The sequence below is a fragment of the Chamaea fasciata genome, unplaced genomic scaffold, assembly GCF_029207755.1.
Source record: "Chamaea fasciata isolate MVZ Bird 193981 ecotype frontalis unplaced genomic scaffold, bChaFas1.0.hap1 SCAF_19, whole genome shotgun sequence".
In the NCBI taxonomy this organism is placed as follows: domain Eukaryota; kingdom Metazoa; phylum Chordata; class Aves; order Passeriformes; family Sylviidae; genus Chamaea; species Chamaea fasciata.
The window spans coordinates 5,516,741-5,543,340 of NW_027094104.1; the positions used below are offsets into that span (position 1 = coordinate 5,516,741).

Here is a 26,600-nt window from a genome sequence, read left to right on the forward strand (position 1 = left end):
GATCCCTGCCCTGCTGCCTGTGACCTGAAGGAGCAAGGCTGGCACTGCCATCTCTCCCTGACGTGCCATTAATGTAATGTCTTGTCCAGGAGCCTTTCCTGCAGGATAAATGGCCTTTCCATCCAGAGCCTGCGTGAATTACGCTGACGTTTTTCTCCTGAGTAGATGTGTGCAGGGGAGCTGGGTGTTGGATTGGTGAGAGGCAAGAGAAGCAATCTCTGGGAGGCCATCAATTTGGATTAGGCTTTGTGGACTGGGATGGAGGGTAATCACCATCCTTCATTTCAGAGAGGTAAGAAACAAGTCAGCTTCTTTATGGATCATTATAGCTGCAGCAGGAATTGCTTCCACCTTGGCCGTGGCACGGATCCCACCGCGTGCAGGGGCTGGAGGAGGGTGTAAAGCCAAAGGAGGGAGCTGGCTGCAGCTTTGGAAGGATGAGACAGACTCCAGCCTCGCTGGGTGCTGCTGCCACGTTCCTTCCTGGATGAGATGGCCCTGCTAGGGGGGCCTATCTCTGCCTCCCTCCCACCCTCGCTCCTGCAGCTGGAGTCGGCTGAGGCGAGGTGAGTGGTGGGAGTCAGTGAGGGAGCAAACACTCCCCAGGAAACTGGGCTCTGGGTCTGTCTGCGGGTGTGATCGCATCCATTCCCCTTGCAGTGCCTCTGGCCTCAGCTGGGCTTCCACCAGCAGCGTCTGGCAGTGCAGACTCATAGATGGGTGTACACCTCAGCATCGTCCCCTGGCGCAGCAGGGGTGACGGGAGGGACCGGGCTCCATCGGCACCGCATCCCTCCATCCCAGCTGTGGCACGGGAAGTGTTGGCATCCCGCAGTCCCAGCCCCGGGGAGAGGCCCAGCCCATGCCCAGCTCTGTTGGTGTTGTGTCCCTCGTCCCAAGCTGCCGTGGCAGGAGTTGCGGTGCATTCCCGGCCCGCTGACAGCAGCGCTCCCAGGCATCCTCCTCCCGCCGCCCGCGCACGCCTACGCACAGCAGTGATGAAAGGCAAAGCCCGTAAACAGGGGAGAGGAGGAGGGATGGGATGGAAATGGGGCAGCGGCCGAGCTGGGGGAGCGCGTGTGCGGAGCTGAACCCGCCAAGCCGAGCTGGTGGGGTCGGTGCTCTGCTGCCAGCTGGGGTGGGAGCTGCTCCAGGCCAGTGGGGAGGAAAGATCTGCTTTGGCCTTACTGAGCGAAGGCCTCCCCTCCCTCCCTTTTGTTTGTACTTTTCTTTTCTTCTTTTTTTTTTTTTTTTTTATATCTGAGTGCTTCATTTTCCAGAAGCTGTCATTTTACATAAACCTCTCAGCGAGGTACATCCATTCCCACTGCCAAAATCTCCATATCAAACACTTGTAACACGCCGCTGAACTGACAGCCCTGCCTGTACATGCTCCGTGCCTTTACAAAGGGATGCTGCGTCGGGGAGGGATATAAATACACGCGTTGCAATGACACGCAGCTCGCTCGCCAGCTCGTGCTGCCCTGCTCTCTCACTGCCCAGCTAAGATTTATCTGAAGCCTCGGCACAGGCACCTACAGGCCCCTGGTGGCACCACAGCCCCTGGCAGCATGGTGGCAGGATGCAGAGGCCGTGCTGCTGCTGTAGTGGGCGCAGGGCTGGGGTGTTGCTTGTGCTGAGCTGTGGGTTTGTGGGGGGTAGGAGCCCCCTGGAAGTGATTCCTGCAGCCCCGGTGTGTGGGAAGCCTTTGCTGGTGCAATCCCAGAGCTGAGTGCTGGCTGTGGGGGCGTTCCTGCTGTCCAGGTGCTGGTAGGATGCTCCTTCCCATCAGGCTGAGGACCTGGGTAACCCACACACTGTGATGCAGCAGGAATGGGGCTGCTTGGCCTGAAACTCTCTCAGTCCCTCAAATCCTGTTTCAATGGGAGTAGGGACAGAGTGTGTTAAGCAATCCAACTGCTTCCTTTTCAAACAAAATTATTTTCTTCTGGATGAAGTTCAAATCCAACCCCAAATCCCTGTTTCTTTGCAAAGGAGAAGGAAGGAAATGCAAAACATGCTCCCCACCCCCCAAGTCTATCAGTCTTGCAGCTGATGAGCAGAACCATTCCTGCTCATCCTGGGATTCCCTCCCTCCTCGTTGCAGGGACGGCGCTGTTGTCGGCAATGGCGCCGTAGCCGTGTTCTGTCACACTGGCTGTGAGCCTCAGCTGTTCCCCAGGACAGGACCTGGTCATCTGGGCAGGCAGTGGAATGCTGGAGCAGGTCCCAGGGGAGCAGTGAAAGCTTCTGTGGTCCCTTACCCCCCTGGGACCACCATGGTCCATGGGCACCTAGCTCTGCCCATGGTGATGTGGCTGTCACTGGCAGGGCTGTACCTGTCACCTGTAATGCTGTGCTTGGTGGTTTCTTGTGCTGCTCTTCCAGATGGGGACCTTGAAGGGGGAAAGATGAGACTTTTTTTTTTTTTTTAATATGGTTCTAGAGTTCATTTTGGCAAGTTTGGTGATGATTTTTTCAGCACCTCAACTGGGAGAGAGAGATCTGTGCTCTGCTCTTCTTCTTTCCACACCAGGGAAGCTCCAGGACTTGAGATCTTTCTGGACTGAGCTGCTTCCATGCTCAGGAGTCCTCTGAGGTCTCTGGCCCCAGCTAAGGCAGTGGTGGCACATATATGGAGGTGTGTTGTTTGTGTCCCCAAAGCTCAGCTGCTGGGGGTGTGGTGATGCTCTAGGTCAGGTCTCTGGAGACCCAGCCCAGCTGGAGCTGCCAGCAGAGGGTTTGCTGGGCTCCAGCTGGGGAAGGTCCATGGGGGCTGTGATGCAGTTGTATTGCCCCAGCCGTGCGTGGGGAGGGCACAGTCACAGCCAGACGTATCATTGGGGGGTGGGTGGGTGGGTGAGCTGCCTCCGCGCTGCCTTGTGCTGCGGCTCCTTTCAGCCAGGATGAATCAGCCTTTCCCAAGGACCTGTGAGCAATCTGCCACCACTGTGGCCTCAGGTCCCTGGGGAGTCACAGCCCTCCCTGGGCAGGGTGCCATGAGGTGAGGGCAGCGGCAGTGCCAGCTGCAGTGGCATCTGCTGCTCTTGCTGGCAGAAGGCACAGACCTCGACGTTTGTGTCCCCAAACTGGTCTTAGCAGAAAGAAGGGCACCATGCTGGTGGTGCTGCTGGCACCAAAGGGCCGCTGGTGGGGGCTGTACCATCCCTGAGGGGCTGCTGCACCCTTGGGGCCTCACTGTAGGCTTGGGCAGTCCCCACAGCTGAGGGCTGGTGTTCCTTTTCCCAGGATGGAGGGAACTATCCCGGCTGGGTCCCTGGCTCATGGCTCAGCCCAGAGCCCTGTGGTTGCCCTGAGGGGTGGTGAAAGTCCCTCCAGGCGCTGAAGCTGGCCCCTGGCTCTATCCCTGCCAGGACCTGCTCCTGGGTTCCTGCCTGCACTCGTGCTGCCAGTGGCAGCTGCTGCTGCTGAGCCCAGCCAGGAGCAGCCCCTGATGCCAGCTGCCTCCAGGCCACCTTCCCTCTTCCCTGCTTGCTCTGGAGGCTTTTCCCTTCCTCCTACCTGCAGGATGCTGGCATAGGAGGGGTCAGGAATGGGGGTTTGGCTGGAGCTGGGTAGGGGCTCAGTTGGACTGTGAGAGATGGAAGGAAGTTGGGCTCTGCTGCAAAGTTTCTGCCCGTTCATCACGGGCGAAAGGATGTTTTGGTACGTGCTGATTAACTGCCTCCTCCCGAGGTGCCACGGTGAGATGAAATATGAACAACTGCATTCTTTGACTTAAAATTTAATTAAAACTATATATCAAAAATGTGAGACCCCAGGCTTAATAAAACCTGATAAAATTATACTAATACACTTCAATTTCAATCCAAGGCTTCCTGATGGAAGAGCGTGAGAGGCTGAGCCTGTAACTAGATTAGAAACACCTCCTATGCAATATTTATGGTGCTGTCCTGCTTGAGATGCATGGCTGTTGAGGAAGGCTCTGACACCGTGATGAAGAGGAGTTGTCAGCCTGGCTTATGCGTAAATAGGAGAGAGGGCGAGATCGTATGTGCTGTTCCTGGTGGGGGAGAGTGACTTGGGCAGGGGATGAGCTCATGGAGGGAGGGAAGGAGGGATACTGCTCCCCCCATGCTGCTGTGCCCTGGGGGTGATCCCTGTCTGTGGCACCAGTGGCCCAGCAGCTGTGAACTGGGGTGAATTGAGGGGTGACCTCTGCCCTCGGGACTCCTGACAGCTGCCAGTGGCTGTGGCCACTTCACCTTTGCAGGTGATTTACTGAGTGAGGATCAGCAGCTCAGGGCCATTGCTGTCAGCTGGGGGAAGCAAGCTGGTTTGTTCCATGAGCAGGAGTGTGGCCATGCCAGCAGGAATGGTGGCCACCAAGCTGCTGAGGGGCATCCTGTGATGGGGTGCCTCTGCTCTAGGCAGGAGCACTCAGTTCCCACTCTCAAGCAGGTTCTCTCTGGTACAACCCAGAGCATCGTTGCTGTTGGAGCCTTTGCATGCTGTCCCATATCCACAGAATTTCACTTTTGGGTGAAAATACCCTGGATTTGTGTCGGCAAAGGCGTTGGTGGCTGGGGGAGTGTCACCTCACCCTGTTCAGAGGGATCTGGGGTCATCAGCAGGGCTTGGTGTGGCACAGGCAGCTCAGGCAGAATGTTAATGTGGAGCATAAATCCTGCTGAGACAGGGGAGGTCAGAGCAGGGAGGCAGGAGCAGTAAAGCACTGCGGGCACAGAGGCTCTGTCCTTAGAGGAGAACCCAGAGGCTCCTGACTGAGCACAGGGAAAATGGGTGGTGATGCTGCAGGGCTGGGTGCCCATGGGAACAGAGCATGTTTTAAGGGCCAGGGGCTGTGGTGCTCGGTCTGCAGTGATGCAGCCAGTGGGGCAGGGGCCTTTCTGCCACCTTCCATGCCTTGGATCCTGCCTGAGCCCCTCGTAGTCTGGTTCCATCTTGGACGAGGTCGTTGTGTAGCCTGGGCATGGACAGGATGCTGAGTGTGGGGTGCCAGTCCTGTGTTGGCTCTGGGGGGTGCCCAGACCCAGCAGTGCCCCAGTGGTCTGTGCCCATCTCCTGCAGCTGCCCCCGCTGTTCCCCCCTCTGCTCTCCCTTCCAGGTGAGCGGGCACGCGTCCCCTGGGGCGCTGACGTGTGCTGGTGCTTCTCCAAGGCTGTGGCAGCAATTCCAGCAGCCAGCGGCCTGGCATGACCCCGGGAGCTGGAGGAAGGGGGGTGAGGTGGGCACTCAGCTGGCAGGGAGCCCCTCCCTGGGCAGGAGGGGACCTGACAGGCAGCAGGATCAGTTCTGCCAGCCACAAGCTCCCAGCTCCCTTGCCCCTTCTCCAAATCCCTGGGGAACTGGAAGTGAGGGCAGAGCAAAAGGGGAAGGGATGGGGTTTGTGTGCTGGTGCCCATTCATACCACCTCCTCACATCCCTCCTTGCCCAGGCTGTACCTGGATTCATTCCTCATGCTGCCCCTCTCCCAGCTCCATGGGGCCAGCACTGCTCCCTGCTCTGTGGAGCTGTATTTTCAGAGACTGTGGGGGATGTCGTGTGTGTAAAATTAGCGCTGCCTTGTTAGTGCTTCTCAGGCTAATTCGGAGTGAAATGCTTTAGCAGCGGTGGGCTGATTCTATCAGGAGAACAAGAACTAATTAAATTCACTCTGACCATCAAGCAGTAAATTATTTATACCCAGACAGATGCAATCTAATCTGTAGTGTCCAGCCCCACTGAACCTGCAGCCTCCCTGGTTCAGGGTGAGGAGCAGATTAGGCAACAGAGGGGGAACTGGGAAGGGCAGGGCAAAGGTTACCAGAAAAGGCAAGGGGTTTTCTCCCTTCTGGTGGCAGTGCTGCTGCTGGGACCCCTCCACTGGCACTTCAGCCCCTGGACCTGCCTGGGGAACTCTGGAGCATGGGGGCCTCTGGGGCTGGGAGCTGGAAAGAGATGGGGTGTCCTCCAGCGGCTGCCCATGCTCCTCCATCCCGGGGAGCTGGCACAGACCCACGCTGTTGGCTGGGAAGGTGTTTGCCAACATCAGCAGGGCGACGTGAGAGTCCTCCTCCTCCTCCTCCCAGGAGGAAGGCCAGGCACAGTCAGAGGTCCTCACCTCTGATTTTGCAGCACCGTGCTGTGGTCCCTGTGCTGCTGTTTGATCTCCATCACCCGCCTCCCTGTGCCTCCCCAGGCCCAGTGCTCACAGCCTCAGCTCAGGGCAGATATGAGCCATTATCATCTCTGCAGGGGTTTATTTTTTGGTGATCTGACCCGGTGCCTGATTAGATCATTCCTGTAGCACAGTGGAGCTGCAGCTTTCTCTGCCTACGAGCTGCAGTTCACTCTAATTGTGATTGAGCCGAGATCCCTTTTCTCTCCAAACCAAAGGGAAGAGAGAAAAATCATTTGCTGATCCTCTGGGGGTTGTAAAGGATTCTGGCAGCCTGGGAAACGGCTCTGCTTGGGGCTGGGAAAATGGTGTGGTAAAAATGATCTGGTTGTTATGTATGTTAGAGGGACAGAAAGAAGGAATTCCAGAGCAGCCAGACCAGAGCATCACAGGGATGGATGGCCCTTGTCCCCTTGGGAACGGAGATTTCCATTCTGTCCTCGGGCAGGCACGATGTTGGGAGGGCTGGTTTGACTGGGAAGAGCTTGGCTCAGTCCAGGGCAAGAGCTTCTGGAAACATGTCAGGGTCACTGGTGGGTGCCCCTGGGGCCAGGCAGGGTGGGCAGTGCTGGGCTCGGGTGTTCTCCAGCTGCAGCTTCCCAGCAGGCAGGAGCACCTCTGGTGGGATGCTCGGGAGCTGCCCCAAGAGAGAGGGAGGGATCCCCGGTGCAGGGTTTGGGCTCTTGCTGCATTTAACAAGGTGTTTAAGGATAAATGGACTGTAACCAGCCTGTGTCCATGGGGACTGAACTCCTCCGGGCTGGAGCAGAGCTGGTGCTGCTGCCCCGTAATTCCTCCCAGGAGGAGGCAGCACAGGCAGGCTTCAGGGCCGGTGCCGTATTTGCGTGGAGCACGCAGACACTCCGAACCAACCCTTTCCACAATGCATTTATTTTTCCGTAGTGCTGGAGGTGCAGACGTGGCAGAGCCCTGGAGGGAGCCGGCAGTGTGCTCGGCTCAGCTCCGCTCCAGCTGTGCCGCTGTTTGGGGACGGGTGAGCCCAACCCGTGTTTGCTTTTGCACCGGTGATTAATCTCTGTAGCAGGGGAGGGATCTCCTGTTATGAATCAGGCTCATAACTCCCGGCACACATATTTCCAAAGCCCCGCTGAACTATTAATCCACTCGGCTCCCTGGGGTAGGGAGGATGGAGGGGGAAATGTCACCTTGTGGCAGGAGAGCTGTGATAGGCAGCCAAGCCAGCAGCTCTGTCTTGGAGATGGCTTCTGGTCTCCAGATCCCACCGATGGACCATGTGGCCTCACGATTGATTTAAAAAGGAGAGGAGGAAAAAAAAAAAGGCAACTGCTTCACTCTGGCTTTGCTGCTGATGCTGAGAGGACAGATTTGCCTGCTGGCAGCTCTGCCATTAACTGGATGAGCTATTCAAGTGTGGGTTATGGGTTTGGGATCAGCCTGACTGTGCTGGAGAAGGCACACGGTGCTGAGCCCAGATGGATGTGTGGCCTGGGATGGGGCCCAGGGGGAGCTGACATGCTCTTTTCAGGAGTGGCAGAAGGTGGGATGGAGGAGCCTTCCCTTGGAGCAGATAACCTTGGAAGAGAGAGAAGCTCTTCCAAACTCCGGCCAGGTCCCTCCTGGCTGCATGAGAGAGATTCATGGCGGGGGGAGAACAAGTGCTGCAGCACCCAGCAGCAGAAGGGCTGGAAGTGGAGCAAGGGAAGGGAGATGGGAATTGGGTAACAGGAGGTTCCTTCCACTGGGAGGGAGGGAGGAATTGGGAATATCCCAGCAGCGCTGGGAGAGGAGCCATGCTTTCGGAGTCTGGGGATGACTTCCAGGCTGCAAATATCCCTTTCCAGCCCCAAAGCTGCCACAAGAATCCTCCCTGCTCCTGCAGGCAGCTGGCACTCTCTGGCCCTGGCATCCCTGGGCTGCTGTGGCAGTGTGAGAGTGAGCTGGACCCACCAGCTGCCAGCAAGGAGAGGGACTGGGACTTTGCTCTTGGCTCACAAGGATCACTTGGACAATGAGCACCAGAAGCTGAAGCAGTCAGGAGTTGTTCCCAGCTGCTTCATTTGGGTGGGATACGAGTGTTCACAGCCTGGAATGCTCCCACACTCCCAGCGCTGCTGTCTCCTTCCTCCTGGGTGGATCTGACCCGGCAGTGCCAGTGTAGTGCAGGAAACACAAGCATTTTGATATTCTTTATTTTTATTTTCCATTTTTGCCACAGTTCCGCAGCCCCTCTGTCGCACTCCTTGTTAAGCTGTTAAATCACTCCATTTATTTAGCACGAGCATTGCTGAGAGCTCATTTTTATCTTGGTGAAAACCAGATTTGCTCATGGGCACATAATGAAATTGTATAAATATACCCTTAGCTGGGAATCTAATTTATTTTTCCTGTTCATTATGGGGTAGAAGGCCATTATGAGATGTAGAACTTTTTTTTTTCCCAGTGCTGGAATTGAAGGGCTGGTGCGGGCACTTTTTATACTGATGATTTTGCCCTGATTCAATTTGAAGCTGGTTAGAGCTCAAATACTGAAGCATAATTGACAGAGATCAGTGTGGGTTGCCATGCTAATGTCCTGGCTGTGGCTCTGTGGTAGTGCCAGACCAAGGACAGACGGCACCCACGGCCAATGGGACACGGGCACTGTGTGTTCGAGATGGGCATGGGAGAGGAGATTCCCTGCGCTGGGATCTGAGATGGGCACAGGAGGGGAGATTCCCCTTAGCTGGGATCACGGGGAGCAGTGATGGCCCAGCCCCGGGGCAGCAGGAAACGAGTCCATCCCTTTGTCCATCAGCAGGATTGATTTTCGGCGGTATTGATACTGCTATAAAGTCCTGTTTATGGAGCTATAATTAAGCGGGGCCATTTAGCCGGCAGTGTTAAGTGCTGAGCAGATTTATGGCACGGCTCAGCCTTCGGCAGGGTTATATTTCAGCACGAAGCACACCAGGTTTTTATGTGTTCTGCGATTGTGTTCGTGTGACAGTGATTAGTATAATGGGGGCTTCCGGGGTCGTGTTGCCAAGCTGAGGAAACAGCAATTATGGGCTGCTGCAGTATCAACTTAATTGCATCCATTTGCAAGCGACACGGGCCCTGGTGCACGGGAGCAGCTGGTGGGGTGAGCCCTGGCACCCCACACCCACCTGCTCTGGCCAGCCCCTGGCACCCCAGGGGTGGGATCTGAGGGTCTGTCACCTGGCAGTGCACAGGGCATCTCCTGTCCAGGCACTGGGACACGCTCAGCTGAACCAAAACCTGCACTGCTGGGTTCAGGGTGCTGGGGCAATGGCTTGGGAGAGCCAGTGGGAATGTGCTGGTCCAGGAGCTGGGGTGCTTCAGTGGCATCACCCAGGACTGTGTGATCTCCCTGTGTTTCAGCCCATTGCCCATCTGCCACGGGCCAGCAGCGGTGTGGCCACACAGCTCCAGCACCCTGGGTGCTCCCATGGTTTGTCCCCTGTCAGGGGGATGGGCAGGCCAAGCTCTCAGCAGAGGGGAGCAGGGGACGGAACCATGCAAGGGCGAAAGGGCCAGCAGTGAATTTGCAGCGGTGCAATTAGAGCTCACCTTGATGTGCACTTGGCAGCCTTTCCTTTGAACTCTCTCACCTGACGGCTTCCCTGAGATCTGGAGATTTACCAGCTCAGCCCTTTGCCATCCTGATAAGGCACAGGGAGGTTCTGCAGAGCAGTTGGAGATACCCGGGGAAGGCTGGCAGTGAACTTCTCCTGAGCATCAGGACTTCCTGTGCCCTCCCTTGGGCATGGCCTGTCCTTCAGCAGGACTTGGGGATGCTGGGGCTGGCACAGGCAGGGCCTATGGGTGCCAGGGCTGGCCAGGACCCTGTGCAATTGTGCCACCAGCACCGTGCCATGAGCACCCTGCAGCGACTGTGGAGAGGCAGCTCTGTGGGAGAGGGGCAGGGTCTGGATGTGTGTCCTGCTGCGGAACACTGGTCCCTGGGCTGCTGACCTGGAGGCAGTGAAGCATCACGTGGGGCTCATGGATGCACTGCCACAAGTGCATCAAGGATCACAAGGTCTCTTTCCCAGGTGGAACGAGGGCTGAGAGGGCATCTTCCTTGCTCTTGCCCTTGCTGTGTGCACTTTCCCAATTCCCTGCAGGAATTAAGATGGGCTTTTGCCGACTAAGAGGTGTTAAACGGCTCTAAATACTCTTCACACTGCAATATCTCCACCACAGCATTTAATCGAGTGCCACAGAAATGCCTATAAATAAACGTAATGCGCCTGTGCCAGTTCCTTCCCACGGCATCTCGGAGCTCGCAAGAAAGTCGGCAAGTGGTTTGTGCTTGGGCTGCAGCTCCTGCCCTCCCCTCCCATTCCTGTCCTCCTGTCCCCTCTCTGCCCCTGCCCTTCATTCCCCCCCTTCCTACCCTTTTCTTTTTTCCCCCATCTGAGAGTGAGGACATCCAGCCTGGGGATGTCAAACCGTCCCCACTCACCATCCCACTGGAATGCAGCTGCAGGAGTGAGGATGGGAGGTGTGGAAGCAGCAGCCCAGTCCTGTGCCACAGGGCCCATGGAGACAGGACTGGGAAGCTCCTTGCAGCTGTCTCCCCGTTGTCCCTGGGGGTCACATCCTGTGGGCACCCCAGCGTCAGCCAGCACAGCCAGGGCCAAACACAGGTGTAGAGAATGAGCAGCAGGGAAGGGTACAGAGCGTTTCCAGGCTGTTTATGCTGCTCTTGCATCTGTATGTGAGTCCAGACTCCTTCGTGATTGGAGATCTGCATACACCAAACCAGATGGATTTCCCACCAGGCTGCCTTAAATCTCCAGCATCTCGGCCCTTGAGTCCAAGCACACAAAATGTCTGTGTGGAGCTTTAGCTGTTGCAAGAGGCCCTTTATCTGTTGCTTTGGGGCTGCTGCTGCACAGCAGTGCCTCCTGAGAAACACTGCGAAATTCCTTCCACATTCCCTTCCCGGAGCTTTTATTACAGAAAATAAACAATCTTGAGGAAAGGAAGGAGTGGGCAGTGGGCACTCCGTTGCAGTTCTTGTGCTCCTTTGCTGTGCCAGGTGCTCCTTGGTGTCCCTGTGGCCACAGGGCAGAGGACAGAGCTGGCTGAGTGTACAGGGCTGTCCCTTTTGGCACTTCCTGACAAGGCTGCTCTGTGTCCCCCGGCGGGCACTGGGGGGGCTGTGGGGTGCCTGGGGCACCCCTGTGCCGGCACCCTCTCTCCGAGGGAGCCCTGGGGCCTCGCTGAGGATCCTCAGCCAAACGAGCTCCCTAAATAGGCTTCTCAGCCTGTCAGTTGACTGCCTCTTCAGTGCTGATGAGCCACTCTGGTGTTACTATTTAAAATCCTAATTGCTTTAATCAGCTCGCCTTTAGCCACCGCAGCCAGCGAGCGAGTCCAGGGGCTGAGAGCGCTCCCGCTCGCCTGCCGCCCGTGCCCTCCAGCACAGCTGCGGCCACGAGCACCGTGCGGGCACCCAGCACCCACCCTGCAGGTGCCCGGCGTCCCTGTGGGCACCCAGCATCCCTGTGCTCTGCACTGGTACACGCTGGTGGCACAGCCGTGAGACAGTGGTGGGGCGACTGCAGAGCTGAGCACAAGTCCCCTGGGCAGGGGGAGGACAAGAACTTTAATGGATGAGGAGAAGAGGAGCTGCTGTTACCATGGGCTGACAGATGCCAGCGCTTTAATGAGCTGGGAATTCCCATGTCCTCTTCCTGCGCTCGCCTTTATCACCGTGAATTCTTTTCCAGGGTAAAAGCAGCTTCCTCCCTGGGTTTCAGTGCCCACCAGCCCACTCTCACCTCCCGGGCTCCTCCAACACAGCCTCGGGCTGTTCCTCCATCCTGAGTAGGTGCAGGGCGCGGGGGCGCGGGGCAGAACTCTCCTGGGACTGCACTCGCAGCCAACCTCGCTGGGATGGTGGGAGATGCCGGATTAAAATAGCACGGCGCTTCCCTGGCGAGGGAGCCTTGCGGCAAAGACACCCACGCGGCTGCGCCGAGGAGGACGACGAGGAGGAGGAGGAGGATGCTGATCGGCGCCTGACACCGGCTGCGCCGGGCAGGGGCAGGAGATGCAAAGCCCCAAATCTGTGGGTGCAGCGCTGCCGCTGAGGAACTCCTCCTGGCCGTCACTGCCCCTCTCTGGTTCCCCTCACTGATGTGTGGCACAAGGGGATCCCCAGCGCTGGTTCCCATCCTCAGCGTGAGGCTTTGCACTGGCAAGGGAGCTCGGCTGGGCCGGAGGGAGCTGGCAGAGCCGGGGCAGGGATGCCGCGGTGCTGAGCGCTGGCAGGGGCCGCAGGCCGTGAGGAAATGAGCAGGAAGCTGCCCGCTGTGGCCGGGGCTGCCGAGCTCCCTGCCGGGGCTGGCGGGCTCCGCTGCGGCTCCTCCACTCCTGCCAAGCCTGGCAGCAGGGAAAGCGTTTGCCAGGGGCCGGTGCTGGCACCCCGGGTGTGAGTGCCAGCTCTTGGGGACCGGCTGTCCCCGCCTTCTGTCGTGCCATAGTTCGGCTTCTCCGGGACACCACGTCCCACCTGCAGCCCCTCTGCCTGTGCCAGGCGACCCCCTGGTCCCCATCCCCCTGGGAGCTCCACCTCCTGCCCCTCACCTCCGCCTGTGCTGGATTTAGGGGCAAAGTGGTGTCTCCAGCCCTGAGAGCACCTCTCCCTCGGGGCTTGAGGCCCCCACAGCCATCCCTGTGCCCCGGCAGCCTGCCCACCGCTGGCATTCCCAGTGATGGATGGCTGACATGCGGCAGCGGCCCCGGGGCTGTGTTGTCCCAGAATATTCCTGGATGAGCGGAAAGCCTCGTACAGGGGATTGTTCAACTCGCAGCAGCCTTCCTGGGGAGTGAGGACATCTCCGCATTTATTCAAGGACATCCCTTCTCAATTAAATCCCTGCATGGGCTAAACAAGCAGGCTGCTGAGATCAAAGGAGTTTTTTCCCACTCTTTTTTCCCCCCAAATCGTTTAAATGATGCAGTGGAGGGAGTGTGGTGTGTTTGCCTTCCACACGCCTGGTGGGAAGGAGAAACTGCCATTAAATTCCCGTGAAGGTGTTTCCCTGTGCTAATGTGGGACTGGGGGAGTCTATAAGTGGTAGCCATGGGGTGATGGCACCGGGTGGCTGCAGTGGCCGTCGGCGAGCCCAGAGATGCGGGATTGTTGGGGCGGGATCGTCCGCCCGGAGCTGTGTGGCCAAATCGCCAATTTGCCGCGGCCTTGGTCCCGGGATGCAGCACCGGGGGGTCCGGGGGGCTCAGCCCCTGCCCGACACGTGCCGGGGCTGCAGCCCGGCTGTCCCCCCGCCCCGCCTCGGGCTCCTCAGGGATTGATGGTGTCATTAAAGCGTCAGGCTGGCCCGGGGCCGGCCCCGCTGCCGGCTGGGATTTATGGTGGAATCTGCCTTGGTGAAGGTTTTATCACCGCTGTTAAAGAGCCGAGCGTGTGCCGGGGGGCCGGGCAGGGAGGGTCTGCTCTGCCCATCATTGCTGGTGATGGGGTCACTTTCCCGGGCACCCTCAGACGGGGCAGTGCCACGAAGGATGCGGTGGGATGCTGCGGCTGCCCGTGCCGGCAGCGCTGTGGGACTGCTCTCGGTGGGAGCCCCGCGGGGTCAGCCCGCCCTGCAGCGGCACATGGGACGAGGATTTTGGGCGTGCAGCGCTGTCGGGCCGTGCACAGCCCTGGGGCCATCCGGGTCTGACCGCTGCCCACCCCGCGGTCTGACCTCCTCCCGGTCCCTCTGCCATGGATCCGTCAGTTAAGAAATCGATCCCTTTGCCACCAGCCCGGTCTCCTTTTTCCTTTTAAATGGTGTCACTCGGCTATTTCCTGGCCTCTCTAATAGATTTTTATATAATCACTACAGTGCACTTTTAAAGAGCGATAGATCACGTTCATTGCTTTTCCCCGTGATTAATTTCCCATAATAGTCCTCTGTAACACCAAGGCAAAGAGAGGAGAGCAAAGAAAACCCCCACATTATCCACTTTGTGCTCCGAGTATAAATGAATTAGATTTAATTTTTGTTTAATTGTTTCCATAGCTCAGCCTCTGCTAACTTTGCAGGATAATTTATTTTGCAGTCTTGGGGAAAAGAAGGAAAGAAGGTCCCTGTGCCGCGCTTTGCCCGCAGCAGCCGTTAATTACAGCTGATTGCCTTCCCTGCCTGATGAAGCCGTGGATTGGAGGGTCCTGTGACAGCCCAGGGCCATGGCTGGTGGGCAGAGAGGAGCCGATCTGGGCATGTGGGACGTTCCCATGTGTCTTCACATCCAAGGAATGTAATGTCTGAGTGGTGTGTTCCTCTCCCTGCGAGGGACCTTGGCTTCTGGGAATCGTACCCCATATCCCCTGCCTGGTGTGTGGACAGGGAGAGGCTCTGGGAATCGCTTCTTAGCATCCTGCATCCTCCACTCCGCCAGCCCACGGCCACTGAAACCGGATCCATCCCGCCCCAGCAGAGCATGGGAAGAGCAGTGGGACGGAGCCACCGCGTCCTCCTCCCGCTTGCCCATTAATCACTGACTGCGGGGGCACCGGGCCCTGCTTAGAATGCGCCGGCAGTGCCGAGGTGAGAGCAGGAGCTCGAGAGAGCCACGGCTAATCTGCTCCCTCGGAGACGGGCTACCTTCGGCCTGTTAATCAGTTGCAGTAATTACAATCCCAACTTTACATGTGGAATGTTAATTAAAGGACGGGACATGGGGATCTGCAGACTGGCAGCAAGTGGTGTGCCTGGTGCTGAGGGCTTGGGGGGGCTGGGGGTCATGGGCCACCTCCAGCTCATCTGCTGCTCCCTTCACCGAGCATAGAGATGGGCACAGGGGCTGGGGCCATGCCAGGCAGGGACAGGCAGGCTGAGGGTGCTGGCACTTGGCACTGCCTCTGCTTTGTGGTTCTGTGGCGGCTGCTGCTTGCCTCTGAAATTGCTTTGCTGATATGGATGGATGGATGGATGGATGGATGGATGGATGGATGGATGGATGGATGGATGGATTTGCTGGGAAACAGGATAATGCACCTGGAGCTCCACTGCCCTCCCCACTTCCTGCTTTTGCTCTGATTTCTCCATAACATCCCCATTGCCACTGAATCTCTCCTTCTCTGGGGTGAACACCTGCCCCTCCCATTGTGTCTCTGTCCTCTGCTCCAGCCTCCAAGCAGCACTGTGGACTTCTGCAAGATTCCGTCCTGTGTATTAGTCCCGTCTGCACTGGGGAGCCCAAAGCTGGGTACGGGATCCAGACCTGGCCTTGTGGGGAGTGATGATGGGGCTGGCCAGGGTCACACTGCTGGCCTGTCCCTTGGTCCCAGAAGTGCCTTCCTGTCTGTCCTCCCTTAGACAGCTCAGCTCTGGGAATGGGGCTCTCCAGTTTGCTTCCTGAGTTTCATGAGGTCCCCCTGAGCAGTAGCTGCTCTCCCTGTCACACCCATCCTCCTCACTGAGGAGGGGACCCTCGCAGGGTGCTGGTGCCTGTGCCAGGAGCTGGCAGGGGCTGCCTGCCCCGTGTGGCTCCTGCAGGCAGAGCCCCAATTCCTGTCGAGTCCCTGCCTGGTCTCTGCCTCTGCAGAGCCCTGTGCCATGAGGCTCCAAGCAGCATCGTCTGAGTGACACTGAGCTGCACTTGTCCCTTCCCTGTCCCCAAGGCATATGCACCGTGCTGTCAGCCTGCAGCACCTCCGGCTGCTGCATTGGTGCCCTTGGCTGCACTCGCCTGGCCCTGGGGGCCAGGGAGCCCTGCGGGGCTGGGGCTGCCTAGAGAATCCTGTGGGTCCACGGAAGGGCTGAGAGCCTGGGTGCAAGGTGAGCAGATCCCAGCTGAGCCCCCTCTGAGCTGGAGGTGGCGGGTGTTCCTCAGCCGTCCCTGCAGATGGTGCAGGTGTTTGTTGGAGGAGAGATGTTGGGGAGAACCCGGCAGCCGGTGGAGGTGGGGACCAGCCCCGGCACGGCCGGGGGAGTCATTAAAACCCCGGTCAGCAGCAGGGAGCGGCACTGAGCAATCTGCTGGGGCGTCAGTGCCCTGGATTATTGCTGTGAGCAGCTGAAGGAGAGCAGAGAAGAGGCGTGAGCTGAGAGGAATGACAAAGAGGGGAAGGAGAGGAAGAGGCCCTGGAGGAGGAGGAGGAGGAGGGCGGGGGGGTGGTGGGGAGAGGCTGGATCAGTGCTGCAGGCAATGCAGGGTGCTCCAGCAGTGATGCTCTGCTGTCCCAGCAACTGCCTGGCCCCTGCTCCCTGGGCAGGTGTGGTGTCCCAGTGTGTGTCCTGTTGGCCCTGGGTGCCCTGTTCCTTGGCAGCCCCCTCCCTGCAGTCCCTGGGCTGCCTGGCTCCTTTCTTGTGTCACTTTTGTCTTCCCGACAGAGAGGTTGAGTTCTCAGGTCACTCAGGTGCTGCTGTCCCTTTCCCATGGGGCCTTAACCAGGTTCACTAAAGCTCCTCTGTCTCTTCAGCTGTGCTGGCCATAAATCTGGGGAGGTCTCACCAGGCACTGGGCTGGTGCCAATCTTTCGATGATCTGGCTTTCTGAAATAAGGAATGCTTTCCCTGGCATTTCTAACTCCCTCCCATCACTGTTGGAAAGGGCAGGGGAAGGATGTGTGTGCTGTGGCTCCGAAGGCAGTGCTGGAGTGTAGCTGTGTGGTGGCCGGGAGGGCTCAGGGTGAGTTCTGGGGATGTCATCATCCTGCCCACCTGTCCCAGAGCCTTCCCCAGTGAGGAACCTCAGCAGCTGAATGCTGCACCCCAGTAAGGGGATGAAGGACTGGCTGTTCCCAGAGCAGAGCTCTGTGCCAGGCAGGCACTGCCACGGCAGAGCTGGGCACTACAGCTGGTGATGGTCCATTTTACCAGTGCTCCTGACCAGCTCTGCACTGGGGAGGAGCTGTGCTGGTGGTCAGTGTTTCTCCAGGAGGAGCCACCTTGTGAATTTGTTCTCCAGGCTTGGGATGAAGGACTATCCCTCAGGACCTTGCTGGCCCGGAGTGGGACAGGGTGTGAGTGTGGCTGGGGCTGAGCATGGCAGCTGTTGTGGGGCAGCCAGGGCACAGGAGTCCACCTCAAACCAGGACGAGGAATTCCCGTTCCCTGGCACCTGGCCCTGCATGGTTTTCAGTGAGTGGCTGATGGTGAGGGACAGGGTTTGAGATCCTGAATGAGAGAAGGAGCAGGATGGATCTGAGGGACATACCCTCAGGGAGCAGAGCGTCACCTCGGGAGCCCAGTGTGTGTGTGCAGGCAGGGCTCTGTGGCAGGAAGGCTGCTGGGGTTGGGAGCAGGGCCCCTGCGTGGCTGTGGTGGCTTTGGCCTCTCCCTGCCATGCCATGGCACAGTGCGGTGCCAGCCCTTGCTGTGGGAGCTGGGCAGTCTGTGCAGGAGAGAGCAAAGCAGGGGCCTGCCTTGCTGCTGGGCAGGACAGATCTCCTCTCCCTTGCCCTTGAATTGGCTTTGCAGTGGCATTTTGGCCCTGCCCACCCTGTCACCACATGTCCCCACTCCTGTGCACTGCACTGCTGTGAGCAGCCCCTGCTCTGTGCCCCAGAGGTGATGCTCCGTTTCAGGCTCTGTCTTTCTGCTCTGCTCCCCCAAGAGAGCCCATGCACCCTTGGGAGTTCTGGACCATAAAAGGACAGAGGCATCACATTTGTCTTTCCAGTTCATCCAACCTGCTTTGCATTTCAAATAGTAGCTCCAGGGAGCTGCTGTGGGGAGACCTGGAAGAGCCCAGTCTGGATCCACTGCTGTCCCCTTAAATTGTGTGAATCTGCTGTTGCCTCTGGTTGACCCCCCAGGCTCTTTCTTCCGTCTCGGAGCTCCTTGGATCTGTTCTGTGGTCTTTCTCTCTCTCCTTTGGTTCTCAGGTACTCACAGCCACCTTTTGGTCACAGGACGTGGTTCCTGGAGGCCAGAGCGCCGATCCCAACACAGATCCCACCTTGGGATTTACATCCATCCTTCTGTGCTAGAAAGTGCTGGCATTTCTCCATGCAGCAACTTCCTCCTGGCAAAGCCCCAGCTGGATCACCATGAGAGACACACTGAGGCTCTCTGGATGTTTCTCCCGTGTGCTCCCTGACTGTGGCAGGGTCCCTCTTGCCGCCTTCTGCCAGCTCCCCTGTCCCCATCCCCTGTCGGGACAGGCTGCTCCTGGGGATCCTGAGGATGCTCCTCCTCCGGCTGGGGATGGAGCCGGGAGCCTGCAGCAGCTCACAGGGGGGAGCCAGTGGGAGGGACCCAGCTCTGGCACATGGGACTGGCTGCCCTCCCCAGCGCTGTGAGGCTCTCCCAGCGGTGTGCTGGTGCCATGGAGTGCCCGGTGTGCTGTTACACAGTACAGCACAGCCCCACATTCAGGGCAGCCCCTTCCTGCAGCAGCACCAGATGCTTTCCCTGCAGTTCGAGTTTTCCCATCTCATTCATTTTAGAGATTAATTAAAGTGTTTCCCCTCCCTCTCTCCCAACCAACCTCCCTCCCTCCCTCTCTTTTCCCTGTTCCATACAGCTGCACATGGATTTTAGGGTCATGCTTGTTTACATCTGTTATATTTGCATTAATGGGTGTTTGTTTTATGAAAAACAGCAGAAATCCCATAAAAACAAATGTTCTTTGTGTCCCACAATTGGTCCTGCAGCCGCACGGAGGTGGGAACCCCCTGGGCAGCCCATCTTGCACCCCACCAGCAGATCTGCATGTGGAGCTCTGCCACGGGCACACAGCATCTTTTGGGGGCTGCTGTGAAGTGACCTCCGGTGCTTATGAGATGGTTGGGTGGGTTTTCCACACACCCGAGTCCCATGCCGGGTAGTGGCAGCCAGATCAGCTGCATGTGTTTGCTAGGGATAATCCCCCATCCTGGTGTAGGGATGCTGCTGAAGCGCCTTTGATGGGGCAGGCAGTTGGGTTCGTTCTTTCATCAGGAGGTTGGAGGAGGGAGAGTGTTAAGAAGAAGAAAGAGAAAGGGGAGGAGAAACGATAATTATTTTTTCCAATGGCTCTGAGCTGCTGGATGCCTTTAAAGTTGCCTTTGTGTTCCCGTGGGTCAGGCCGGGCAGAGCCTGGCCCGGAGCTGCGTGGCGCGGCCGCCTTTGTCAGTGAGGCCGTGGTCTCGGTTATTAACAGGGATATGGAGACCCAGAACCTCAGATCTTCCATGCAGCTGGTGGGAGGAACGTGCAGGGCTGCCTTATCACGCTCATTTAACTGGTTAATACATCTTCAGAGCAAATAATGCGGGCTGGGGGTGAACTGCTTAACCAACCTCATTACTATTGTGCATTTAGCAGCTTGGAGAAAGATAATACCTTTCAGGTTTGACCCAATTTTAGTTTTTGTTGTCATAACCATGGAAAATCGACCTTCAGAGACCCTCAGCAGTGAGCCTGAATAGGAAGTGATTTACAGCAAAAGTGCTGTGTGGAATGCTTAATGCACTTGTGCAGAAAAACAGACTGCGACCAACTCCTGGCATCCCTTCACCACAGCGAGGCTGCCCCGGCTACTGGCACCCCTGTCCCTGCTGCAGGGGCTGTGGGCACACCCTCCACGTGGGATGAGGCCAGTGCTGGCACAGCTGTCCTGGGGCTATGCTCACCTGCACAGTGCTGTTTCCCTCACTGTGGTGCCGGTGCTCCTCGGGGCAGCCGGAGCAGGGCTGGCCTGGGCACCTGCATCCCTGGGCACCACTGCAGCCAGGGCCAGAGCTGCTCACTGCAGTGGTGAGGGACCCCGTGGTCAGCGTGCACCCCACGGTCAGTATAGGACCCCGTGGTCAGCGTGCACCCCACGGTCAGTATAGGACCCCGTGGTCAGTGTGCACCCCACGGTCAGTATAGGACCCCGTGGTCAGTGTGCACCCCACAGTCCACATGCACCCCTGAGTGCCTCTTGGCCCAAGTGTGCTCAGCCTGGCCAAGCATGCCTGTGACACACTGATCTTGGCTTTGGCCAGACTCTCTCACCACTGCCAGCCTGTGGTTTTTCTGTGCCCTGCGCCACCCGGTTTGTGCCGTGGGAGCGGTGACAGCCCTGACGCCACAGTGACAGCCCTGACGCCACGGTGACAGCCCTGACGCCGCGCCGGCAGCGTTCCCACGGGTGAGATGTCACCCGCACCCAGCGGGGGTGGTTCCTATCGCTTTGGTTTTGTCTGTGGCAGGCAGAGACTTTCCCAGCTCCAGCAGTGGGGGGTGCGTGGGACCTTCCTCTTGCTCGTATGGGGAGGAGGGTGGCAGGGAGGTGACAAACCTTCCTCCCCTTTCCCTGAGGCAGCTGCAAGTGTGGCTCTGACACCCAAGCCCATCTCTGTGGTGCTGCTGCTGCTGCTGCTGTGGTGTGTGGGTGGTCCCTGTGGCACGGGATTGTAGCTGACAGCAGTGCCTGGGGCTGGGGGAGTGCTGGGAGCAGCTGATGCCCACGGGGAGTGGGTGATGCCCATGGGCTACAGGTGATGCCTGTGGGTTTCAGGCTCCCCCAGGACACCCCTGAGGAGCACTGGGCCCACGGGATGAGGGCTTCCCCAGCCCCCAGCTCAGCCCCAGCATCAAGGGGCTCTGCTCACCCCCATGGGAGCTCTGGGAGGAGCGGGGTCTGTCCGGCCAGGGAGGCAGTGGGGGTGTGGGAGTGGGGGCGTACTCCCCTCTCGCCCCTCCCCAGGGCTGTGTTGGGGTGGGGGCAGTGAGGGCAGGCAATGCTAGATCACTGTAATTCTGCTGTTTAGCAGCTGAAGGAGAAGCTGTTCCCTCAGTGCAAGAGTTGAAACTCTTTAGCCTTCCTCAGTGTCACCTCCATGGCCATGGATACCTCCAGATGTGACGTAAGTGAGACCCGGGGAAAAAAAACATCTTCTGTTTAGCATCAAAATCCTATTACTGAGCGCCGTGTTCTGCTGCACAGATATCAGCTGTGGCGCAGATAACTGGGAAATAGCTCCTGGTTGGGCTGGAGCAGGAGCTGTATCTTGGGCTGCACAGGTGCCGAGTGCTGCTTCAGCGAGTTTGCTGCTGAAAGAAAATTCCTCTCCCCACTCCTCTGCAATCCAGGGAAAAGCACTGCGGGCACCTGCCTCCTGAGCTCCTCTGCCCCCCAGCCCTGCCTGCTGAGGGGCATTTCTGTGACACCCCACTGCCACGGTGGGGTCTGACAGAAGGCACCGGGCTGGGACCAGGACCAGGGAGCATGGACGCAGCAGCAGAGGCTCAGCCTCCTGAAAATGCGCCGATACAGCCTTGGTCCTGCCCCCCTGCAGCAGCTGCCAGGCTGGCCCAGGGATTGCGGATGCTGTGGGCAGCTGCATCATCTTTCCATCTCCTCCCTGAGGTACTGCTAGCTTTGATAAAACCTCTCAGCCTTGCAGGGGTTGGCTTGTTGATCTAATCGCTGTGGTTTAGTGTGCAGTAAGAGCCCGGTGGCTCCTGGGGGAGATGTCCCGTAGGGATCTGCAATTCACTCTCCCATCCCTCCTGGGGAAGGATCACTTTCCCAGTGGCGGGGTGCTGCAGGGATGCTGCCGATGGTGAGGGATGCTGCTGGGCCCCCAGCATCAGTGGGGAACATGCCAGCCCTCGTCCTGCTCTCAAATGGGTTTGCTTTTGAAAATAGAAGGTGCTGAAAAAATCCTGCTGTGTTCAGTTTGCTTTGGCGACGCAATTGGGTTTTCCCAGTGTTTGTCTTATCCTGCACTTGCTGCACATGACTGGAGGGGTTCAGTCTGGGGCAAACCCCACAGTATGAGTCCCCTCTGAGCCCCCAGTTCCACCGTGGTTCCCAGTCACACACAAACCAAGCAGGGAGGGAAGAGGTGGCAGAGCTTGTGGAAGGGGAGAGCCAAGGGGTTAGGGGACTGGCCGTGACAGACCAGCATTAAAGAGGCTGGGATGGAAGGGTTGGGGAGTGACACTGCTGAGCTCTAGCTGTGCCTACTGATGAGGAGCAGAGCCTAATGAGCAGGACTAATGAAGCAGGAGGGGAATTCCTGCACGTCTGGGGAGTGCCTGCGATGTTCTCTGTATGTCTGTGGGTTCTCTGTGGTCTGTCCCCAGATCAGTGATGGTACACATTGCAGGGATGGTGCCCACACCCAGCAGCCTGCTTGGTGTGCTGGGTGACTGCAGGTGCCAGTCCCAGAGTGGGTGCCTCCAGTCTACTCCTGGGGCCAACATCCAAGCGCCTCTGTACGCTGCCTCTTGGATTTTTACTGGCCCTGCACTGCTGGGGTTACTGGAATGTGCTGGGATGGTGTTTGGGAGACCCTGGTGGCTTCACACAGCCCTGGCCAGCAGTCTGCCCCAGAGATTGCTGCAGAGCCAGCCAGGGGGCCCTGACTCCCTTCCCACCCCCCCCTTGTCCATGGCTGGTTCAGCGTCAGGAGGGGATTCGCAGCCACACCACGGCAGGCAGGACTTGTCTTCCTCTTCTCCTTGGTTTTTAATGAGCCAACCTTGGAGGACCTTGAGTGCCACTCCTGCGGCTCTGCTGTGACTTATCTCCCAGCTTCTGCCCCTATTCCACCGAGGGGATAAATCTTAGCTCCCGGTGCAGAGCTGGTGCTCTGAGCCCATCCCACTGCATGGTGCAGGCATCATAACTCATGGCATGAGGGGCCTGCCTGGCCGAGGTGCCAGGGGGACGTCACTGCTCTGTGCTGTGATGGATGGGCTGCCCAGAGGAACAGGGAAAAAGTCCCATTACAATGGGGGACAAGCTGTTAAATTATCTCCTGTTCAACCTGGGTCAGGGAAAATCAAACGTGCAGCTGCCGGTGGCCTCCAGAGAGCCTTTGGGGGAACAGGTGGGTTGGGGACTTGTTTCCTTTAGGAAGAAGTCTTTGCCTTTCCTTGTCTCCATCCCATGCATTTGTCTGAGACCGGGGCTGGTGCTCTCAGGACCAGCCTCAGCATTTTGTGTCAGTGCAGAGACGGACATGTCCCACTGGGGACCTGCTGTGTGCCCCGTGCAGCCAATCCCTGCTCCCTGGGCCGAACACACTTCCCTCTCTTCAGGGGCTTTACCTCTGGGCAGGGTCCTGCCTCTGCACATGTCAGGGGCTGCTCCAGAGCTGCTCCCCAGCCGTGAGATAATTGTGCTGTTAAAGGAGTGGGCCAAGGCGTGTGAGTCCCCAGAGCCGTGGTGTTCTGAGGCGCCGAGCTCTGCCACGTCCTCCTCCGTTATTAGCGGCGGTGCCTACACAGGGACGGGACTGGAGCCTCTCCCTCTCTCTTTCAGGCTGAGAAACTGCTGCTGTGAGACCCCAACGGCTCATCCTGACAGCTTGGAGGGGTGATCACGAGTGTGAGCTCCCACCTGCCACCACACCTGAGGCACCTGCTCTTGGTCTGCAGGTATGTTGTTCCCACCTAGCAATCTTGGTAGGGGAGGGCATGGAGATGTTTTTTGGTTGAGGATGAAGATGTTGCTTCCCTGGGGCAGCAGCTCACAATCAGCCCACCAGGGACTTTGCACCAGCAGTGGATGTCCTGTGTACCCAGATTCTTGTGTGATGACCTGGCAAAGGGGAATGTTGCTGGGAGAAGCCACGTCTGCTCTAATCCTTGTGGGAAATAGTGTGGGGGGGTTTGGTCCTACCCATTGGTCAGTCCCGGCCATCTCCCTCCTGCTCGCTGCAGGAGTGCAGAGGCTCTGGAGCATGTGGGACCTTGGTGGTGCCCCTGCATGGGAAGGGAGGTGTACCCATGGTGCACACACGCGTGCCCATGATACACACACAGCCCTGCACGTCGCAGCCCAGCTGCACCCGCCGAGACCCTGCTCCTGGCACCGGCCGTGCTGCAAACTCCCCTCAGGGCTGCGTGCAGCTCTGTGTGGTCCGGGCTGAACCCATCACCGTCAGTTCACGTTACACGGACTGGAACCCCCTTGTGCTGACACCAGTCTGTACTGGGAACTCACACCAGCTTGAGGATGAGTTAAAATTTAAACTCTCCAAGGCAATGTGACTCTCTCCTCCAGACAAAGCATTTTCCCTCTTTGTTCCCAGCACTGCAAGCACCCACAGGTTCAGCAGGTGCTCAGAGGGTCATGGCCATGGTGTAGCAGCCATGGTGGTCAGGGACTAGGCTCTGCTTGCGGCTGTTCTCCCACAGAATTTGTCTTTCGGTACCCTCTCCACCAAGTGCTGTGCTGGGGGGACCCCCAGAGTTGGGACTACTCTTCTCCCACTGGCATGAGCTGAGGGGAGTGCTGGGAGGACCCCCAAAGCTGGGACTGCTCTTCTCCCAGCCGGCAGTAGCCAAGGGGAATGCCTGGGCAGGAGGACTGCCTGTGGGGCTGTGCAGCACCGGCAGGCTCGATGCTCTGCGGGGCTCCCAGTGTGGGGGGCTGTGTGTACCCCCCCTGCAGCACGCTGGCTCCTCTGCTCTGCCCCAGCCCCCAGTGCCTGCTCGGGAATCATAAAACAGGAGCGAGAGCTTGAGGCTTCTCGTCCCTTGCTGGGGTACAGGTCGTCCGGAATGTGGGATTAGAGCGGCCGTGCAGATGGATTCCCCAGCTGCATTAATCAGTTCAGAGGCAGCAAAGGCAGCTGAGCTCTGTGCATCACCTTGAAGATCTTTTTTTTTGTCTTTAGAAAACTTTGGGTGGATGTTATTGCTCATGAAAGCAAGGGGCTGATCATGCTGGGAAGGAGCAGGCGTAGTGTGGGCTGGCACTATTATGCAAGCTTCCCACATGCCGCTCTGCCAGTGCACTCCGTTCCAGAACAACAGCACGCGTCCGCGTGCCAGCCCCGAGCCCACCCCCGGGTCTGCCAGAGCACCACGGCCCCACCGTGCCCACGTCGCCCTCGCCAGGGCCCTGCCTGCGCCGTGCTCCCGCCCCCTGCACCCACTCTGTCAAGAGCCAGCAGCCCCACGGGTGGGCAGTTTTGGGGTGAAGGGGTGCGTGGTCCGACAGTGCCGTGGAGTCAGCTATCGTGAGCGTCCTGGCCAAAATTGGAGCATTGGGAGGTTCTCCCGGGAAGTTGCGCTGCACTGGGGCATGTCTGGCCGCTGGGGCTGGGACTGTACTGCTTTTCAGGGGGCAGATTGTCACCCTGGCCATAAAGCACATCGTGCCCCTGCATCAGGAGGGCTGTGCCTTGTCTGCGGGGCCAGTGCAGCCATGGCTGCCAGCACCTGCTCTGGGCAGCAGGGCAGAGGCGGGCTCACTGGAGCTCAGGCCACCAAGCCTCTCCCCCATCCAGCTTTTCTCCCTGCTGCCTTCCTCCTCCTCTCGTGGACTCTGGCTGGGCCCTGTGTGAGGCTCAGGGCTGCTGGCCATGGGGCGTGTGGGTGCTGGTGCCGAGCTTTGGGCTCACTGGGCTGGTGGGGAGCAGCCTGGAGCCAATGCAGAGCCCCTGCGGCGACTCTCCCTATCATCCCCAAGGCTGCTGGAGCCCCCCCGGGAGGAGAGCGCTCCTTCAAGGAAGACTTGGAGATGAGCAATGGAAAACATCTGACAGGGGAGCCCTTGAGGCGCTTTTGTTCCAGCGAGTGGGAGTGTGAGATCCGCTCAGACATGAAAGGCTGTGCAGCTCCGTCCCCAAAGTCACGGCGAAGAGGAGGACGGGGGGTGTGCGGCTGCACCGGGAGGTCATCCCGGGAACGACTGGCACCGGGATCCCCGCTCCCTCCCTCCCTCCCCTTCCAGCAACTAAATTAGGTCACACTTGAAAGTCAGTTTCTTGGCTGTGGATTTAATTTAGCTTTTCCAGGCTAGTTATCATATAATAAATTCCAGGAGATTTATAGAAAACATGCCCAGGGAGGCTTAGCCAGTGTGTAACAAGATTTGTGCCTCTTTCCCGCTGTTGAGCAGCTCTGGCGAGCGCAGTGCTGCCGGCAGATGTGCAGGCAGGGCTGGCAGCCCTGCGGGAGCTCCCAGGGAGGCAGGGCAGCCCTAGAAGTTGGGGAGGGGGCATCACCCCACAGCTCTCTGGGGTACGGGAGGGTCCCAAATGCAGCTGTCCTTTGCCCTGGCTCCCTGCCAGCCATAAATCACTTGGAGCAGGTGCATTCCTGCGGCCGTTCATCACTTGTCTTCTTGCTTTGGCTCAGCATGGGCAATGCCAAGCACAAGCCCAAGCCCATCCCAGTGCTGCCAGTGCATGCCCAAAGGCACCACGGTGATCAGAGGGGAGCGACTGGGGTCACCTGTTGCCTTTCTGCGCCAGGGGTGACGGTGTGTGGGACGTCCCTGCTGGGGGGTACCTTGTGCCCTCCCTGCCCTGGCTCCCGAAGCACAGGGACCGTTAGGCAGAGCTAAAATTGGCGTCTCTTGGCTCTCCCCACTGCTGGGGCGGGTTTTCCAGCACGCTGGGAAAGGTTGAGCAGTGAAAGGAGCTGGAGTCCAGAGGGATTTATGGCAGTGGCAGCACACGGCAGCGCAGCGCTGGGAGCCAGCGGCTCGGCACGGAGGGCACCGCCAGCGCTCCTGCTCCGCTCCCTGCTAACGCCGCCCAATTAGTGTCTTATTAGTCACTCCGTGTGT

The 26,600-nt window shown here is 58.5% G+C and overlaps 1 protein-coding gene across 7 annotated transcripts in view; it reads left to right on the top strand.

Annotated features, from left to right (window-relative positions):
• Window positions 1–26,600, top strand: part of RBFOX3 (RNA binding fox-1 homolog 3) — a 134,120-nt gene that overhangs the window by 39,485 nt on the left and 68,035 nt on the right. For all 7 annotated transcript variants that reach the window (XM_066200903.1, XM_066200909.1, XM_066200907.1 and 4 more), the window contains exon 2: window positions 23,340–23,455. The gene's annotated coding sequence lies outside the window, so the exon portion shown is untranslated. The remainder of the gene's footprint in view (window positions 1–23,339; window positions 23,456–26,600) is intronic.